The sequence below is a fragment of the Oncorhynchus gorbuscha genome, unplaced genomic scaffold (assembly GCF_021184085.1).
Source record: "Oncorhynchus gorbuscha isolate QuinsamMale2020 ecotype Even-year unplaced genomic scaffold, OgorEven_v1.0 Un_scaffold_3044, whole genome shotgun sequence".
In the NCBI taxonomy this organism is placed as follows: Eukaryota; Metazoa; Chordata; class Actinopteri; order Salmoniformes; family Salmonidae; genus Oncorhynchus; species Oncorhynchus gorbuscha.
Window position 1 is genome coordinate 103 of NW_025747401.1, and position 10,715 is coordinate 10,817.

General features: G+C 42.4%; 1 pseudogene; it reads left to right on the plus strand.

Moving 5' to 3' along the window:
* The first annotated feature begins 696 nt into the window (after positions 1–696).
* On the plus strand, positions 697–10,438 carry LOC124027257 (annotated as a pseudogene).
* Positions 10,439–10,715: the final 277 nt, after the last annotated feature.

Genomic DNA, 10,715 nt, shown 5'->3' on the forward strand with positions numbered 1-10,715 from the left:
GGACTACAGAAACACTGTTCCCCCCCTACAGTATAAACATGGACTACAGAAACACTGTCCCCCCCTACAGTATAAACATGGACTACAGAAACACTGTCCACACATACAGTATAAAAAATGGACTACAGAAACACTTTCCCCCCCCTACAGTATAAACATGGACTACAGAAACACTGTCCCCCCCTACAGTATAAACATGGACTACAGAAACACTGTCCCCCCTACAGTATAAACATGGACTACAGAAACACTGTTCCCCCTACAGTATAAACATGGACTACAGAAACACTGTCCCCCCCTACAGTATAAACATGGACTACAGAAACACTGTCCCCCCTACAGTATAAACATGGACTACAGAAACACTGTCCCCACACATACACACTGTGCTCTGGTGAAAATATCTGCACTATATAGGGAACAGGGTGTAATTAGTGCACTATATAGGGAACAGGGTGTAAGTAGTGCACTATATAGGGAACAGGGTGTAAGTAGTGCACTATATAGGGAACAGGGTGTAAGTAGTGCACTATATAGGGAACAGGGTGTAAGTAGTGCACTATATAGGGAACAGGGTGTAAGTAGTGCACTATATAGGGAACAGGGTGTAAGTAGTGCACTATATAGGGAACAGGGTGTAAGTAGTGCACTATATAGGGAACAGGATGCCATTTGGGATGTAGACTTGGTCGTTAGGTAATACATGTTCTCTGTCTCTCTCCCTCCCACCAGATCTCTCCGGAGGTGCTGTGTCGAGCGGGGATCAAAGTGCACCGGACCGTCCAGCAGAGTGGCCAGTTCGTCGTCTGTTTCCCGGCGGCGTTCGTCTCCAAGGTGTGCTGCGGCTACAGCGTCTCCGAGACAGTGCACTTCGCCACCCCCCAGTGGCTGAACACGGGATACCAGGCTGCCAAGGTTGGAGCCCCCCGTCGTATCAATACTTGAAGGAAAAGCTATTAGTTGAAAGAAGAGTAGAGTTTAATTCAGTACATAATGTATTATAATGTTACGTGCCATGCTAACATTACTCTAGTATTTAGTATAGTTTTACTAGTCATTGGCATCGGCATGTTAAATGTTGTTTTCACAGATAAAGTTGCAAGATCAGTTTGTTTAAAGTATTGGTCTTCGGCATTAATAGAGATTCAATTCTCCATTAAAAAAAAATCTGAATTACTTTGCTGTTACAATAAAATATATATATATTGTTATTCAAGACAATTTTAAAATGATATAAATGTCTTTGCTAAAATTAACGAAAATCCATTTTCGTTTAGGGGTCTGACCACATAGAGTATGAACTCCTGTACCTGTCCTGTACCTCTCCATGCTCCTGTACATCTTGGGGTGGCCAGTTTGACTGAGTTCCAGTCCTGAAAGCTCCTCACGAAGGGGTGGTAAACCAGGCTCTAAAGTCTGACTTAACCAGCTTAGTTTAGTCAGTCAGTCAGTCTGTCTGTCAGTCAGTTTAGATAGAGTGGACAAACTGAGGGTAGAAAGTGCCTCTGTGTACCCAGTGTTCCGCTGGTCAATTCACTATCAAAGATTCTGTTATCCACATGGATCTTAGTTCCCTACACATCTACTGCATGAAAGGAGGGATTTGCGAGGGTTCACCAAACTGAGCACCTCCATTAATCTGAACTGGGATATGTTGTGAAAAGACCCTGTCATATCAAATGTTCAAATATCTCTTACCTCTCCTTCCCAGGAGCTGAAATGTCGACGCATAGAGAGGTCCTTCTCCATGGAGAAGTTGCTGTACCAGATCGCAATGTCAGAATCCAAACGGGAGAATGGTGTCATTCTGAGTACCATGACCTCACTTCTCAAAGACCTCAGGTGGGTTTAACTATTTAACCAATAGCAGTATTATCATTCCAGATCACAGTATCAATAGCAGTATTATCATTCCAGATCACAGTATCAATAGCAGTATTATCATTCCAGATCACAGTATTAATAGCAGTATTATCATTGTAGATCACAGTATCAATAGCAGTATTATCATTGTAGATCACAGTATTAATAGCAGTATTATCCTTGTAGATCAGTGTCATAGTAGATCACAGTATTATCCTTGTAGATCACAGTATTAATAGCAGTATTATCATTGTAGATCACAGTATCAATAGCAGTATTATCATTGTAGATCACAGTATCAATAGCAGTATTATCATTGTAGATCACAGTATCAATAGCAGTATTATCATTGTAGATCACAGTATTAATAGCAGTATTATCATTGTAGATCACAGTATCAATAGCAGTATTATCATTCCAGATCACAGTATCAATAGCAGTATTATCATTGTAGATCACAGTATCAATAGCAGTATTATCATTGTAGATCACAGTATCAATAGCAGTATTATCATTGTAGATCACAGTATTAATAGCAGTATTATCATTGTAGATCACAGTATTAATAGCAGTATTATCATTGTAGATCACAGTATCAATAGCAGTATTATCATTGTAGATCACAGTATCAATAGCAGTATTATCATTGTAGATCACAGTATTAATAGCAGTATTATCATTGTAGATCACAGTATTAATAGCAGTATTATCATTGTAGATCACAGTATTAATAGCAGTATTATCATTCCAGATCACAGTATCAATAGCAGTATTATCATTCCAGATTACAGTATCAATAGCAGTATTATCATTGTAGATCACAGTATTAATAGCAGTATTATCATTGTAGATCACAGTATCAATAGCAGTATTATCATTCCAGATCACATTATCAATAGCAGTATTATCATTGTAGATCACAGTATCAATAGCAGTATTATCATTCCAGATCACAGTATCAATAGCAGTATTATCATTGTAGATCACAGTATCATTGTATCACAGCATTTTTAGCAGTACTATATTTGCAGATCACAGTATCAATAGCAGTACTATATTTGTAGATCACAGTATTAATAGCAGTATTATAGTTGTAGATCACAGTATTAATAGCAGTATTATCATTGTAGATCACAGTATCAATAGCAGTATTATCATTGTAGATCACAGCATTAATAGCAGTATTGTCATTGTATCATCATACATGGAATGTAATTCTACTCTTAAAAGGGAAATCTGGGATTCAAAAACTGACAAAACAGTCACCCCACCACCTGTTGAATAAACAGCAGTCACCCCCCCACCTGTTGAATAAACAGCAGTCACCACCTGTTGAATAAACAGCAGTCACCCCACCACCTGTTGAATAAACAGCAGTCACCCCATCACCTGTTGAATAAACAGCAGTCACCCCTCCACCTGTTGAATAAACAGCAGTCACCCCACCACCTGTTGAATAAACAGCAGTCACCCCTCCACCTGTTGAATAAACAGCAGTCACCCCACCACCTGTTGAATAAACAGCAGTCACCCCTCCACCTGTTGAATAAACAGCAGTCACCCCACCACCTGTTGAATAAACAGCAGTCATCCCACCACCTGTTGAATAAACAGCAGTCACCCTCCACCTGTTGAATAAACAGCAGTCACCCCACCACCTGTTGAATAAACAGCAGTCACCCCTCCACCTGTTGAATAAACAGCAGTCACCCCTCCACCTGTTGAATAAACAGCAGTCATCCCACCACCTGTTGAATAAACAGCAGTCACCCCTCCACCTGTTGAATAAACAGCAGTCACCCCACCACCTGTTGAATAAACAGCAGTCACCCCACCACCTGTTGAATAAACAGCAGTCACCCCTCCACCTGTTGAATAAACAGCAGTCACTCTCCACCTGTTGAATAAACAGCAGTCACCCCTCCACCTGTTGAATAAACAGCAGTCACCCCACCACCTGTTGAATAAACAGCAGTCACCCCACCACCTGTTGAATAAACAGCAGTCACCCCTCCACCTGTTGAATAAACAGCAGTCACCCCTCCACCTGTTGAATAAACAGCAGTCACCCCTCCACCTGTTGAATAAACAGCAGTCACCCCTCCACCTGTTGAATAAACAGCAGTCACCCTCAACCTGTTGAATAAACAGCAGTCACCCCACCACCTGTTGAATAAACAGCAGTCACCCCACCACCTGTTGAATAAACAGCAGTCACCCCTCCACCTGTTGAATAAACAGCAGTCACCCCTCCACCTGTTGAATAAACAGCAGTCACCCCTCCACCTGTTGAATAAACAGCAGTCACCCCTCCACCTGTTGAATAAACAGCAGTCACCCCTCCACCTGTTGAATAAACAGCAGTCACCCCTCCACCTGTTGAATAAACAGCAGTCACCCCTCCACCTGTTGAATAAACAGCAGTCACCCCTCTACCTGTTGAATAAACAGCAGTCACCCCTCCACCTGTTGAATAAACAGCAGTCACCCCACCACCTGTTGAATAAACAGCAGTCACCCCACCACCTGTTGAATAAACAGCAGTCACCCCACCACCTGTTGAATAAACAGCAGTCACCCCTCCACCTGTTGAATAAACAGCTGTGGGGTGGGGCTGGAGAAATGTAACCCAAGAATCAATAGCTATACATCATTCATTTAAAAGTACAACATGTTACCTATCTCAAATTGACCCTTTCCACAAAAAAAAGAGTAAACAGTAGCCATTGGTTACAGACGATACACCAGTCTGCTCTACCTGTTCCAGGGATACAGAGTTGAGACAACGCAGGGATCTGTTTGACGCCGGGCTGCGGTCTGTTGCCCGCTACTGTAGTCATGACAACCAGGCCTCGTCAGAGAGCAGGAGGATCCAGCGCCAGTGGCTGAGGCTCGACCCTCAGACCGACGCTGCCAAGTGTGCCAACACCTCTGCTACCTCTCCATGGTGAGTCTTTACTGGGCCGGGAAGGTTGGGCACAAACATAGGCAGGATTCAATCAAAGGCATGTTGTCGACAAGAGCACTGTACGGCCAACAAGGCACCTTCTAAAGGCCATTTCCTGATGTCCGTGGAGATGGCATCAATGGTTAAGTCTGCAGATGGGGGTCAATCATAAATGTCCTGTAAAAAGACCGGTCTTACTTTATTGTCCCTGAAGGGAAAATGTGTTTATTCTGTGTCCTGATGGCATGCTCCTCATGTCGCTGCAGATGGTTCAGGAGGGAAAATGTGTTTATTCTGTCCTGATGGCATGCTCCTCATGTCGCTGCAGATGGTTCAGGAGGGAAAATGTGTTTATTCTGTCCTGATGGCATGCTCCTCATGTCGCTGCAGATGGTTCAGGAGGGAAAATGTGTTTATTCTGTCCTGATGGCATGCTCCTCATGTCGCTGCAGGTGGTTCAGGAGGGAAAATGTGTTTATTCTGTCCTGATGGCATGCTCCTCATGTCGCTGCAGATGGTTCAGGAGGGAAAATGTGTTTATTCTGTCCTGATGGCATGCTCCTCATGTCGCTGCAGGTGGTTCAGGAGGGAAAATGTGTTTATTCTGTGTCCTGATGGCATGCTCCTCATGTCACTGCAGGTGGTTCAGGAGGGAAAATGTGTTTATTCTGTGTCCTGATGGCATGCTCCTCATGTCGCTGCAGGTGGTTCTGGAGGGAAAATGTGTTTATTCTGTGTCCTGATGGCATGCTCCTCATGTCGCTGCAGATGGTTCAGGAGGGAAAATGTGTTTATTCTGTCCTGATGGCATGCTCCTCATGTCGCTGCAGGTGGTTCAGGAGGGAAAATGTGTTTATTCTGTGTCCTGATGGCATGCTCCTCATGTCGCTGCAGATGGTTCAGGAGGGAAAATGTGTTTATTCTGTGTCCTGATGGCATGCTCCTCATGTCTCTGCAGGTGGTTCAGGAGGGAAAATGTGTTTATTCTGTCCTGATGGCATGCTCCTCATGTCGCTGCAGGTGGTTCAGGAGGGAAAATGTGTTTATTCTGTCCTGATGGCATGCTCCTCATGTCGCTGCAGATGGTTCAGGAGGGAAAATGTGTTTATTCTGTCCTGATGGCATGCTCCTCATGTCACTGCAGGTGGTTCAGGAGGGAAAATGTGTTTATTCTGTCCTGATGGCATGCTCCTCATGTCGCTGCAGATGGTTCAGGAGGGAAAATGTGTTTATTCTGTCCTGATGGCATGCTCCTCATGTCACTGCAGGTGGTTCAGGAGGGAAAATGTGTTTATTCTGTCCTGATGGCATGCTCCTCATGTCGCTGCAGGTGGTTCAGGAGAGTGAGAACGTGGTGTTCTGTCTGGAGTGTGTCCTGCTGTACGTACAGAAAACACAAGTCCTGCCGAGGCCTCAAAATGATGTACCGTTACGACGAGGTACTACAGTACACTACACTACAGTACACACTACACTACTACACTACACTACACTACTACAGTACACTACTACAGTACACTACACTACTACACTGCACTACTACAGTACACTACACTACTACACTACACTACTACAGTAAACTACACTACTACACTACACTACTACATTACACTACACTACTACAGTACACTACACTACTGCAGTACACTACACTACTACAGTACACTACACTACTACAGTACACTACACTACTACAGTACACTACACTACTACAGTACACTACACTACTACAGTACACTACACTACTACAGTAAACTACACTACTACAGTACACTACACTACACACTACTACACTACACACTACTACAGTAAACTACACTACTACAGTACACTACACTACACACTACTACACTACACACTACTACAGTAAACTACACTACTACAGTACACTACACTACTACAGTAAACTACACTCCTACAGTACACTACACTACACACTACTACACTACACACTACTACAGTAAACTACACTACACACTACTACACTACAGTACACTACACACTACACACTACTACAGTAAACTACACTACTACAGTACACTACACTACACACTACTACACTACACACTACTACAGTAAACTACACTACTACAGTACAGTACACTACACACTACTACTGTAAACTACACTACTATAGTACACTACACACTACTACACTACACACTACTACAGTAAACTACACTACACACTACTACACTACAGTACACTCTACTACAGTACACACTACTACAGTAAACTACACTACTACAGTACACTACACTACACACTACTACACTACACACTACTACAGTAAACTACACTACACACTACTACAGTACACACTACTACAGTAAACTACACTACTACAGTACACTACACTACTACACTACACACTACTACAGTAAACTACACTACACACTACTACAGTACACACTACTACAGTACACACTACTACAGTACACACTACTACAGTAAACTACACTACTACAGTACACTACACACTACTACAGTACACTACACTACACACTACTACAGTAAACTACACTACTACAGTACACTACACTACACACTACTACAGTAAACTACACTACTACAGTACACTACACTACACACTACTACACTACACTACAGTACACTACACACTACTACAGTAAACTACACTACACACTACTACAGTACACACTACTACAGTACACTACACACTACTACAGTACACTACACACTACTACAGTAAACTACACTACACACTACTGCAGTACACACTACCACAGTACACACTACTACAGTACACTACACTACTACAGTAAACTACACACTACTACAGTAAACTACACACTACTACAGTAAACTACACTCTACTACAGTGAACTACACTACTACAGTAAACTACTACATTACACTACACTACTACAGTACACTACACTACTGCAGTACACTACACTACTACAGTACACTACACTACTACAGTACACTACACTACTACAGTACACTACACTACTACAGTACACTACACTACTACAGTAAACTACACTACTACAGTACACTACACTACACACTACTACACTACACACTACTACAGTAAACTACACTACTACAGTACACTACACTACACACTACTACACTACACACTACTACAGTAAACTACACTACTACAGTACACTACACTACTACAGTAAACTACACTCCTACAGTACACTACACTACACACTACTACACTACACACTACTACAGTAAACTACACTACACACTACTACACTACAGTACACTACACACTACACACTACTACAGTAAACTACACTACTACAGTACACTACACTACACACTACTACACTACACACTACTACAGTAAACTACACTACTACACTACAGTACACTACACACTACTACTGTAAACTACACTACTATAGTACACTACACACTACTACACTACACACTACTACAGTAAACTACACTACACACTACTACACTACAGTACACTCTACTACAGTACACACTACTACAGTAAACTACACTACTACAGTACACTACACTACACACTACTACACTACACACTACTACAGTAAACTACACTACACACTACTACAGTACACACTACTACAGTAAACTACACTACTACAGTACACTACACTACTACACTACACACTACTACAGTAAACTACACTACACACTACTACAGTACACACTACTACAGTACACACTACTACAGTAAACTACACTACTACAGTACACTACACACTACTACAGTAAACTACACTACACACTACTACAGTAAACTACACTACTACAGTACACTACACTACACACTACTACAGTAAACTACACTACTACAGTACACTACACTACACACTACTACAGTAAACTACACTACACACTACTACACTACACTACAGTACACTACACACTACTACAGTACACACTACTACAGTACACTACACACTACTACAGTACACTACACACTACTACAGTAAACTACACTACACACTACTGCAGTACACACTACCACAGTACACACTACTACAGTACACTACACTACTACAGTAAACTACACACTACTACAGTAAACTACACACTACTACAGTAAACTACACTCTACTACAGTGAACTACACTACTACAGTAAACTACTACAGTACTACAGTACACTACACACTACTACAGTACACTACACACTACTACAGTACACTACTACAGTACACTACTACAGTACACTATTACACTACACACTACTACAGTACACTACTACACTACACGACTACAGTACACGACTACAGTACACTACTACAGTACACTACTACAGTACACTACACACGACTACAGTACACTACACACTACTACAGTACACTACACACTACTACAGTACACTACTACAGTACACTACAGTACACGACTACAGTACACGACTACAGTACACTGCTACAGTACACTACTACAGTACACTACTACAGTACACTACACACGACTACAGTACACTGCTACAGTACACTACTACAGTACACTACTACAGTACACTACTACAGTACACTATACACTACTACAGTACACTACTACAGTACACGACTACAGTACACTACACACTGCTACAGTACACTGCTACAGTACACTGCTACAGTACACTGCTACAGTACACTACACACGACTACAGTACACGACTACAGTACACTGCTACAGTACACTACTACAGTACACTACTACAGTACACTACACACTACTACAGTACACTACTACAGTACACTACACACTACTACAGTACACTGCTACAGTACACTGCTACAGTACACTACTACAGTACACTACACACTACTACAGTACACTACTACAGTACACTACACACTACTACAGTACACTGCTACAGTACACTGCTACAGTACACTGCTACAGTACACTACTACAGTACACTACACACTACTACAGTACACTACTACAGTACACTGCTACAGTACACTACTACAGTACACTGCTACAGTACACTACTACAGTACACTACACACTACTACAGTAAACTACACTACTACACCCACTCTTCAATGTCAACCCACATTCTTCTTCTCCTGATTCCAATTCCTCTTCCTCTCAGGACCAAATCAACCATCTGGTGAGCAGGGTGTGTGGGAGAGTGCTGGAGAAGAGCGGCGCTGAGAAGAGGAGAGGGACGAGAGGACTTCAGGGCCCCGGTGAGGCGTCCACCCCGGCCAAACGCAGCGCCCGAAACAGAACCTCCATCACTGTGTCCCTCACACGCCTCCCCTCCTCCACCCTGCCCAAGACCGCCCTCAGCTCTAAATAACTCACATCATGGCGGCCACGTTCCATTACTTCACATCCTTCCTTCCTGGGTTCTTTGAGGTAAACACAAGTGGTTAGGTCACTACCACCCAATTACTGTCACCAATCCAACCGATTCACACCTGTGATTACTTCAAAGGAAGGAAGGAAGGAAGGACTTCTGAGGTGTTCCAACAGGACCAGTGCTTCACTACGGTACATTTCTCTCTGCTCAGTGTAGAGAATGTGCTCCTTAAACCACGGCTTTTGCACTAGAGTAAAAAAAAAAACATGTTTTTAAGAGGCATTAATGGCTGGATTCAGTTCCGTATCGAAGGATCCGCGTTACAGCTCAATTGAAATTTGAAGGCAACGTTCCCAGCGTATCTCAGCTCAATTGGAAATTAGCTTTAAAAATGTTAGCGTGGATCTTCATCGATATGGATTGAAACCCAGCCCTTCGTCCAATACTGTATATTGTATCTAGATATCACAATATCCTCCTAGCTACACCTACTGTTATTACCTACAGACTTCACTTCCCTGGTGCTACATCTTGGTGCTCGATTTATACTGTCTTTGGTGTAGTAGTAGTAATAATAATGATCATTTCTCTTTTGCTCAAAGCCATTGGACTGCATCCTGAACTGTGAACACGTTTTAGA